This window comes from Equus przewalskii, chromosome 9, assembly GCF_037783145.1.
Source record: "Equus przewalskii isolate Varuska chromosome 9, EquPr2, whole genome shotgun sequence".
In the NCBI taxonomy this organism is placed as follows: domain Eukaryota; kingdom Metazoa; phylum Chordata; class Mammalia; order Perissodactyla; family Equidae; genus Equus; species Equus przewalskii.
Window position 1 is genome coordinate 70,587,866 of NC_091839.1, and position 11,339 is coordinate 70,599,204.

An 11,339-nucleotide genomic window follows, 5' to 3' on the forward strand; every position below is an offset into this window, starting at 1 on the left:
AAAACGCAAATCAAAACCACAATACATCACAGCACACCTGTTAGAATGGTTATCAAAAAGACAAGAGATAGGGGCTGGCCGCATGGCCGAGTGGTTAAGTTGGCGCGCTCCGCTGCCGGCGGCCCAGTGTTTCGTTGCTTTGAATCCTGGGCGCGGACATGGCACTGCTCATCAAACCACAGGCAGCGTCCCACATGCCACAACTAGAAGGACCCACAACGAGGAATATACAACTATGTACTGGGGGGGCTTTGGGGAGAAAAAGGAAAAAATAAAATCTTTAAAAAAAAAAAGAGATAAGTGTTGGTGAGGCTGTGGAGAAAGGGACATGGTACACTGTTGGTGGGAATGTAAACTGGTGCAGCTATTATGGAAAACAGTATGGAGCTTCCTCAAAAAGTTAAAAATAGAACTACCATATGATCCAGCCATTCCACTTCTAGGCATATACCCACAGGAAATGAAATCAGCATCCGGAAGAGATATGTGCACTCCTGAGTTCATTACAGCATTATTCACAAAAGCAAAGCCAAGATATGGAAATAACCTAAGTGTCTGTCAGTGCTTAAATGGAAAAAGAAGATGTGGTGTAAGGGGTCAGCCTGGTGGTATAGTGGTTAACTTCGCGTGCTCTGCTTCAGTGGCCTGGGGTTCACGGGTTCGGATTCCGGGTGTGGACCTAGCACCATTTGTCAAGCCACACTGTGACAGCATCCCAAATAAAACAGAGGAAGACTGGCACAAATGTTAGGTCAGTGACAATCTTCCTCAAGCAAAAAGAGGAAGATTGGCAACAGATGTTAGCTCAGGGCCAATCTTCCTCACACACACGCACAAAATTAAAAAATTAAAAAAAGAAGATGTAGTGTGTATATATATACAATGGAATATGATTCAGCCATGAGAAAGAGCAAAATCTTGTCATTTGCAACAACTTGGATAGACTTTGAGGGCACTATACTAAGTGAAATAAATCAGACAGCGAAAGACAAATACTGCAGATCACTTATAACGCAGAATCTAAAAAAGCCGAACTCATAGAAATGAGAGTAGAGTGATGCTTCTGAGGTGCTGGGAGCTGGGGCAAATGAGGATATGTTGGTCAAAGTGTACAAAGTTTCATCTATGAGATGAATACGTTTGGGGGAACTAGTGTACAGCAGGGTGATTAAAGTTAACAATTCTGTAGTATATACTTGAAAGTTGCTAAGAGAGTAGATCTTAGATGTTCTCACCACAAAAACAAAACGGTAATTATGTGTGGTGATGGAGGTGTGTGCTAAGGCTATGGTGGTAATCATTTCACAATATGCAAGTATCAGATCAACACGGTGTGTACTTAAAACTTACACAATGTTATATGTCAATTATATCTCACTATAAAGCTGGAAAGAAAAAGGAAGACAGAAAAGGAAAGAAGGAAGGAAGAAGAAACATAAGATTGGGTATAAATCAAATGATTACTTAATTACAACAAGGAGTTCATCATTCAGAGGAACTCTGGTAATAGTTTTTTCTAAAGCAAATATTACTACCTAATTTTGACTTAAAAATCTGGCTTTTCACTTTTTTTTTGAGTGCCATATTCATTTTCCTTGTTTCACTTAATGTGCTATTGTATTGTTTGGACTCAGAACGTGCAGGAAACTAGAAGCCACCGTAGCTTCTGTGATGCTGGGTCCCTCTGTTTTCAGGGGCGGCTGGTCTTCTCTTCTGTTTGACTCCACAATGGGATCTTAATCAGTAAAAGAGGGAGTGAAACTTGGCGATAGGACACAGGGTGTGGTCTGCTTTCTACAAAATCACAGAAAATAAGACTTGGATGTTCATAATCACAAAATATCTTTATATTAATAACAGTTATGCCAAAACACGTGTTTTTAGTTTATGAATTTTGTGGTAACCTACATATTAAATATTTGAAATAGTGAATATTTTTGTGTAGGTAACCTTGAAAATACTTTGTGACCTGTTGAGAACTATACATTTTTAATTACTACCATTACCCAATTTTACTGACCGTGACTACCATTCTACTTCATTAATCTTTTATCTGTAAAAATATAGTATGACTTTTTCTTCCTGTACTTGAACATCCAAGATACTATAAGCATGTGCTACTTCCTCCCTTCTCAAAGAAGAAAAGAAAACTCTTCCCAAAGTTCATTTTCACTTGTTTAAAATAAAAGTTGTTCCTTTAAGATCTCTTTACAGAAATCACTCTTTAGTTAAAAAGATTTCAAGCATAAGACAATATGACAATTTTGTCACCATGCAAAATGTGAAAACTGTAATTAACATAAGGCATTTCACAAAAGTCTGTGACAGGATAAATGCCACTTGGGCAATCAAATCCTGAAATCCTGTAGGAGAGAGAGGGAAAAAAGCACTTGGCATTCCATCTTCATAGGAACCATGAAATGTCTGTCATAATTTGCTATTACTAATTACTATAATCCTGCTAGAATGAATACAAACAACTCTAAGTACTATAAACTCCCAATAATTTTTATTGTATCTTAAATTAATTATACAAATATTTTGCTGGCTTTGCTCTTTTTCCCACAACATAAACACATTCTTTAGTGCATTATTCTAAAATGGCACTCTTTAGTCCAACATTGATACCTAATTACATATTGTCATTCAAATACACACATTTGATTCGTATCTTTTCTCCAAATAGTCACATTTTTAATGGGAATGTATTAAAAACCAAATAAGTTATGTGTTTAAATATATTCACGTCTTAATACATTTAACCGTAAGGCATCATGAAGTTATTGAGAGACGAAAAATGTGTCCCATATTTTAGTTAGAAATGAAGCTCATGATATATTTGGATCTGAGTATGGTGATACATATGTGACTATAACAATTGATAGGAAAAGTGGGGTTTTGGGGGGTTTTTCTTTAGTGAGGAAGATTGGCCCTGAGCTAACGTCTGTTGCCAATCTTCCTCTTTTTGCTTGAAAAAGATTGTTGCTGAGCCAACATCTGTGCCAATCTTGCTCCACTTTGTATGTGGGATGCTGCCAGAGCATGGCTTGATGAGCGGTATATAGGCCCATACCTGGGATCTGAACCTGCTAACCCTGGGCCGCTGAAGTGGCTTGCACGAAATTAACCACTACACCACCAGGCTCGTCCCAAAAGTGTAGTTTTTAATTCTTAGAATTCAAATATTAAAATATTTGCCAAAGATCTGTAGAACATCAAATCCATCACATACATTTACACTGGCAAAGGGTTGAAAAAAAGAGAGAGAGAAAATGGATTTATCTAATATGTGAGATTAAAAATACTTCTAGATATCCTGGCCTTAGTAAGTCACATGGAGCAATGACTTCTGGCTCCAGTTTTTGGTGGCTGTCTACAGCTATACTCTCTTCTTTCCAATCCATCTCATGGTCAGCTGCTAGGTGAATCTTCCTGGGGCACAGCTCTTGTCATTCCTCTGCTCAGGAACTATAATGGGCTCCTTATTGCCTGCGGAATAGAGTCCAAACTCTTCAGACCGACATTCAGTCCTGCCATTCCAGCAGCATTGCCCTCTGTTCTCCTCCAGGCTCCCTATATTGCAGCTAAACTGACTACTTGTGTGATTCTTCTGCCCCTGAGACTTGAGGCAGATTAAATACTCTGTTCCTGATTGACCTGGTGGCAGTAACTTCCCCTTGACAGAACTGCCATAGCCCTCAGTCCTCGCCTCTACTGATCGAAGACTCAATAATTTTTCTTTTTGCTGTGGTAATTTTTAGAATCTCTCCCCACCTTCCCCCCTAAAGGCAATATCTGCGTTTCACCCAACTTGCAGCTGTTAACAGGTATAACGTGTTTGTTCCCTTTCTGCTGGCTGCTCTCTCCCTGCACCCCACTCTCTGTTATTGCCTCCTCTTGGAAGGAAGAAGATATCATTCAGAGGAGGGTTCTGAGCAGGCAGGGAGAAGAAAGGGAAATTCACCACTTTTGGCCACTGGAGGGATGGTGGAAAATAGATGAGTGGCAGAAGAAGGAGGAGCAGACAGAGGGGAAAGGATTTCTTTGTCTCTTCCCAAGCTGCTGGTTGAGGTTGAAATTCTCACATGGTGGGTGTAGACTGAGGGCAAAGTCTAAAGGAGAATTGTTTTTGCCACATTTCCCACCTTCAGGACCCCAACGTGGGGCAGCAGCATCAGAGTAAAATTGGCAAGTTGACGTGGTTGGACAGAGTGAAGGCCTGGGTACAGTTCTCCAGGGTCCTCAGGACTCCTAAGTCCTGTGAACAGCATCCAGAAATTCCCTGTGGCCCCATGGAGGAATCTTGAGTCAGGCTGGCAGGTCTGGCTGGAGACATACAAGGACAATGTTGTGATGCCCAGAGAGGTGGTTATTGGCCTGAACAGTATTATAACTAAAGAGAATTTTATTATGATTTTAAGTTAGCGCTTACATGGTTTTGTTAAAAAGGAATATGTGAAGACAAAAATACTATGGAAAGGGGGAATCAGTGGCCATGCCACCCTCACTATGACCATTATCAGAAGGTATTAAAGGAAGACCCAAACTTACTACAAAATGCCTGGGCAAAGCCCCTGGGAGTATCTCAGAATTCCTGGTTCTTTACTGGAGAGTAAAGAAATGGATGGGCAACAGAGCCTGAACAGATCTACAAAGAAGTGGCTCTATACTCCAGCTCACTGCAAAAGAAGGTAAAGCCGACACACCTGCCTCCTTCATCCGCGCCCTGATTTGAAAAGGATAATTTAAACATGCAGTATCCCACTAAAGAATTCACTCTTTCTCCTTCAACAAAAGAAAACAAACATTTGATTAGAATACCATATTTAAATTACTGAAAGTCTTAACTATAAAAAAAGACACAACTGTGTTTAGGGATTTATTTTTCTTTCCTCCAGAGCTCAAAACATGCCACTGTGTAAGGATTTTGAATTAATCCTATTATAAGTAAGTTCACTGCATCTACTTTCATAACATTTCTCTTTGTCACTTTCTAATATTCTATTAAATTGGTATTTATTAGGGTTGTAGAAGGATAAACTGGGAAAACACAGCAAATACTAAATAAATTTTTCAGTAACTACATTATCTGGAAAGATACTTTGAAGCTGTGTAATAAATTTTAATTACATAGAAAAAAATGTGGAGTACATATTAATATTGCCTCACTAAAAACTAATCATTTGTTTAGTTGCATTCTATTGAATGGCTTAAATACTCTATTCCTCATGTCATAATTGTAGGAAATGAATTCCAACTTTTAACTTGTTCTTGAGAATGTGAACTCGTTTGAATGGATAGAATATATTCTCTCTACTTGCCTTATCCATGTGAAACCCAAAGTCAAATTATTATTATTCTTATTCTGGTTAATTCAGAGCAACACTTTCTTTTATATTCAATCAGCTGGTTTCTCTGAGATACTAGTATAAAGGTAACTTTTTTATTGTGACACAATAGCATTAACTTCTAAATTTTAATTTTTACCGATTTTAATTTTCAGGAAACAGTAAGTTCCTTTTAATTATGATTCAGTTGTTACAATGGAGGTTTGAAAACATGGCCCTCAACTTCGTTGACATTCCAGCATTAAGAGGTGTTGATCTAGGTCTTTCTCCTTCATGTGGGGTGGGTTTGTGTCTACCTTCTAACTAATAGACTGTGGTGAGTGTGGAGCTGGGTGACTGGGTGATAAAAGGCAGTGCAGCCTCTGCCTTGTTTGCTGGAACCTGGTGCTTGGAGCCCTCAGCTGCCATGGAAGAAGTCTGACTACTCATAGGCAGCCATGCTGTGAGGAAGCCAAGCTGCAGGGAGAGGCCCCAGGTAAGTGATCTGCTCGGCAGTCTTGGTCTTCAAGTTCTTCCAGCCTGTATGCCAGACATGTGAGTGAATGAATCCTCAGGCGATCCTTGCTCCCAGCCATGGAGCCATCACCAGCCTTGGAGTCTTCCCGGCAAAAGCCCCAGACAGTGTGGATCAGAGACAAATTCTCCCCACTGTGCCCTCTTCGAATTCCTGACCCACAGAATCCGTGAGCATAATAAAAATCATTGTTTAAAGCCACTGTCATGTTTGGAGTAGGGTGTTACACACCAATAGCAACCAGGACTCTAGGCTTATCCTTACACTTATTTCCCAGTTCGTCATGTTTTAAAAAAAATCAGCATAAATTAGAAGAAAATATAAAGATAAAAATGTGGCTTTTCTAATCTCTGACAAACGTTTTTATTCATAAAATTCCAAGTCTTTCTGTAAGATAATTTGCTAAAATAATGTTTATAACTAGGCCTTACATTTGTAAAATAATTGTATTAATATGCCTTAGAATATCCCATATTAAGTATGATTGAAATGTTACCAATATTCAAGTCAATGTATGCAACATATCACCGGCAAATAGGTAGAAATCTCAGCATATTCATGGCACTTTACTTGATATTGTAGGTAAAACTTACATAAATTACAAATGAAAATAATTTAATTTAGAAGGATATGTCCCAAATGGTATTAAATACAAAAACATGACTGGGTAGGCCTTAATTATACCTACAGCTGTGGTCTCTATCATGGCATAATTTGTCCTCAGCTTATCAACATCTCTTCAATGTTTTCTCTAAAGGCCTGGTTTTTGGTCAAATAGATAAATGGGCTTTTATTGCTAAGGTTCTATATTCTACACTGTAGAATCTGTATATTCTATACTGCAGAATCTGTCAAAGGAGAATATTATTAGAAATGGAATTGAACTTTTGAGAGAAATCATCACAGAAAGGTGAGAGTCAATGTGATATAGTTATAGGCCACGGTCCATGTTAGCACACTTACTATGTATTTAACAAATAACCAGTGCACAAAAAATGCAAATTAAAATGGAAGAGGGGAAAGTTTTTTAAAAAAATGATAATATCCATTACTGATAAAAGCCTAAGGGCAGTGGCAAGCACTTTCCCTACAGATATAAATTGATAGAACCCCTCACAGGAATTTGTTATTATTTATCAAAAGCATCATAATTTTTCTTACTCTTTGACTCAGAAGTTCACTTCTAGGAATTTACCATAAGGAAATTAATGATAACATAGGCAAAAACATACCTATAAATTTAAATATTGTAAAATTTTATAATATTGAAACATTGGAAGCAAACTGTATTGGTTTTCTATTGCTGTTATAACAAATAAGCACAAATTTAGAGGCTTAAAATGCACATATTAATTATCTTACAGTTCTGTAAGTCAGAAGTCTGATGTGGGCTCAGTCAGCTAAAATCAAGCTGTGGGCATGAATGCATTCCTCTGGAGGCTGTAGGAGAATTCCATTTCCTTATCCTTTCTAGCTACTGGAGGATGCCCACATTTCTTGACTCATGCCCCCTGTGTCCATCTACAAATGCAGCAATGGTGGGTTGAACTTCTCACCTTGTATCTCCCTGACCCTTCTTCCACTTCTTCCATTATCCTCTTCCCCTTCCCTACCTCCAGCTGGGAAGGGTTCACGTGATTAGACTGGACCTACTTGGATAATCCAGGCTACTTTCTCCACCTCAAGGCTCTTAATCACATACTCAAAGTCTCTTTTGCCATGTGAGATAATATATTCATAGGTTCCAGGGATTATGGTGTGGACATATCTGAGGGGCCATTCTTCTCCCATTACAAAACCTCTATGTCTAAGAAAAGGATATGAATTAAATAATTGGGATACTTGCTTATGCTGGAATATCATATAGTCTTTAAAGATAGGTTATATGCAGAATAATGATAATTAACAATCTTACATGTTAAATATGTGCTACGCACTTTTCTAAAAGCTTTACATATATTGACATTTACTTAATCCCCCCACCAAGCCTATGATATACATGCATTATTACTTCACTCCCTTTATAAAGGACACTAAGGCACAGACAGCTAAATGATTTGTCTAAGGTTACACGGCAGGTTAAGTGATAGAGCTTGGAATATGAAGTCAATCTGGCTGCAGAATCCATGAGCTTAATAGTTAATGAGTTGGATGTATGTTATTGACCTATTATTAAGTGAAAAAAAGCAGATTAAAATATATTACATATAATCCTATTTTTGTAAAAAAAAACCAAAAGGGTTTGTGGGGAAATGACAGAGAGATTATCCCTAGATGAAAGGATTATGAGTGATTACTTTTTTTCTTAAATTTATTTTTAAAATACTATTATTTTCCAAACAAAAATAAATCCAATTTTTAATAAAGTAGTCACTGAATTAAATTTGTTGGTTTTGCGATTGTGAAGATAATTGGGGCCTTTCTGTTTAAACTACAATGCACGGAGTAAAGCTCAGAGTGAAATTGCTCAGAGGTGTTACAAAGTGAGGCTTGAGATTTGCTCTTGCTGAAGTGATGGAATATTGAGCAGAAGGCCCCTCACTTTGTGGCTGTGTACCTATCGCAGTCCATGAGTTGTTTTGAGAGATAAATGAGATAATAGGTGTGAAATAACCTTGCAAAGTACTTTAAAGCAGGATGCCAAGGTCAGCCAGATGGAGAGGTGTAATATGTAACACATTCTCCCTACAGAAACAAGATAATTAACAATAGTTATGTCACCAGACAGTCAATGAAAGCCTGATGCAGCTGAATAGTGTATGACTTTAATTCTAATAAAGGTGCAGTCGACATTCCAGTCTGAGACATCTCTCTGCATCATGCACTTCTATGGGACAGCTGGGATTCTCTTTATAGTCTTTTCCACTGAGGCTCCAGGGATGATAAGAAATGGATGGGAAGGGCATGGCCAACATAAGGATCTGAACTGCCTCCCTAACTCAGGCACCTTTTCATAAATCAGGCATTGCCTCTCCTGTATCTGAAGGATGTGACATGAATTTAGTTAAGAGATCAAAGAATATCTCAATAAAGCTGGTGGGGAAAAAAGAGAAAAAAAAAATGTGTGGTCATTCTAAATATTTTTAAGTCATCACCTCTGTAGGAATTTCAAAAGAGTGACAGGGAAGTGTAGTAAAATAACAATAAAGGAGTACAGCACCGTGGTTTGGAAAGCAGATTCTGATGTCCCGTGGACGTGCCTTCACACTCTAATTCCGCCACGGAGAACATGTGCACCCGTCATCAAGATACTCGATTTGTCTAAATCTTACTTTCTGTATCTTTGAAACGAACATTGCACCAACTCATCAGCTTTCTATGAGTAATGATGAGACGATGTACGTCTAGCGTAAGGCGGTGGATGCGCACAGGACGTGCTCCACACTGAACCTGTGTCTGGTTCACTGTTCTGAGAATACTGTGCCAGTGACGCCAAATCAGGAATGAAAGCCCTTGCAGACTGGCTGCTGTTGCGATTCTCAAGAGGCAGCCCTGATTTGAGTGAAGGGGTTTGTTTCGGAGGTGAAGGCAGGAAGCACTGGTAAAAGAGAAGGGAAATGAGGCAGGAAGGAAAGGAAGCTATTTCAGAGTGCATGAATGAGCGGGTTACCACTGTGGGCAACTCCGGGCACTATGGGCTCAATCTGGTGAGGAAGTTAATGGTGTAGACGACGGCAGTCTCAGGGTTCCCCATCTCTGCGTTGAGAAAGCTGGCGTATTGATCCACCAGCTCCCATCCATTACTGGGCGAGGGTTGTCTCAGGGCGGCAACTGCACTCTCAGTCAAGCTCCTCCGTGTGGCCAGAAAAGGCTCGTAGACAGATAGTCCCAAGTGCTTGCAGAAAGAAGGTGGGCATGTACTGAAAGGTACCCATCCAGAGACCAGGGACCACTGAGAGTCAGCTACACACAGCATATGCTTTCCTTCTACCTATATGTGTCTAGCCTAAAGACTACTCAGGCTGTTGCTGGTTGCAGGGAAACCACTGCAAGGCTATTGATGGATCCACATAAATGCATTGTTGCTAGTATGAATTTAAAAAAGCAGTACAATGTATTTCACAATATGGCAGCAGCTTCTTCAATATTCAGCATGAACTTACAGTTTTCTTTTTGTTTGGCAATACAAAATACCTGCATCCCTAGCAGCCACTGAACAGCTAACGTGTAAAGACAGCAAGTTAACAACTAAAAGACACATCTGCCACTAGATACCTCTGGCTTCAGTTTCACCAAAGGCTGTGGAGCAGCTATTGCTTGCGAAGCCCTGCTGCGGGTAAGAGCATATACTGGGTTCTTGTAATTTCATTAAACATTGAAAAGCACTTTTCAGAGAAGCCCATTTACAAATGGGGCGAGTAAACGCCAGCATTCTCATTATAGTAATAAAATATCCACATTCCATAAATATAACAAATCAGATTCCTTTTCCGCTATGATTGACAAACCATTTCTGAAAATTCAGTTCCAGGCTTCTAGAGACGCGGATCTCTATGCCCTATTCACTTTCGTTACATTTAGTCATTCTGCTAGGTCGCAATATTTACTCAATGAAAGCAGTCCTTTGGGATCCTTATTTGTGGTTGCCAGGATAATGTTATCCTACACAAATGTCATTTTCTCAGCGGGACCAAACCCCACTTGCTACGGAAAGCTCTTTGCTTGATGTGGTTTCATCAGTCTTAATCTCTTAAGGGGGTGTGGGAAGATGCTTGCTATTTACTTTCCTAAACCGCTCTCTTTTCTTATCAATCTCGGCACTTCACTCCAAGGACACAGTTCCCCGGCGGTTCTCGGCAGAACACCTTCACTTCCTGGGACAGTTAGTCAGGAATGCTGTCACAAGAAGCCCGGGGCTAGAGAGGAAACTTAATGCTCGAATCCTGAATACCGAGGCCCCAGGGGCCGCCACCTGAGTCTGCGGCTCCGCTCTTCAGCTTTCGGCCCGCAGGTGGCAGCAGCGGGCTCCGAAGCGTGTCTCCGCAGGTGACTCGAGCCCGAGCCCAGCTTCTGGCCGGCGCTCCGGCGAGGAGGCTGGAGCATCCACCAGAAGGAATGCGCACCGGACCCGGACGGCCCGTGAGAATGAAGTAATTGAGGGCTAAAATTGCCTTTGATCCTTTAATTTCTTGAGTGAAAACACATAATAGTTTGAAGCTGCAACGGCAACTCCTTGCGTCGCTATCCCCTCCGGTTCCCAGTTTCCCCACCAACTCCAGCAGCCACCCGGTCAGTCCCTTTTCCCGAGCAGGGTCGGCTCCGTGACTCTCCCCGCTCCGGGCCCTGCAGATGCTCGGGAGCCGGGGGCTGGGCTGCTGGAGGAGAGTCGGCCATACGGGCCCCTTCCATCTCTCTTCCGACTGCTCCGCTACGCGGACTCTCCAGCGGGTCGGGACACCTAGGCGGCACCCCTGTTTCATCACCCCATCCCCCTTCCCTAACCCTCCTCTTCGTCCCTTCTCCCCGAACACACACAC

The 11,339-nt window shown here is 40.6% G+C and overlaps 1 long non-coding RNA gene across 1 annotated transcript; it reads left to right on the plus strand.

Annotated features, from left to right (window-relative positions):
* The first annotated feature begins 6,698 nt into the window (after positions 1 to 6,698).
* Positions 6,699 to 10,969, plus strand: LOC139073402 (uncharacterized). The gene is made up of 3 exons (XR_011522097.1): positions 6,699 to 6,772; positions 10,009 to 10,138; positions 10,635 to 10,969. It is a non-coding gene; the product is annotated as an uncharacterized lncRNA (long non-coding RNA).
* Positions 10,970 to 11,339: the final 370 nt, after the last annotated feature.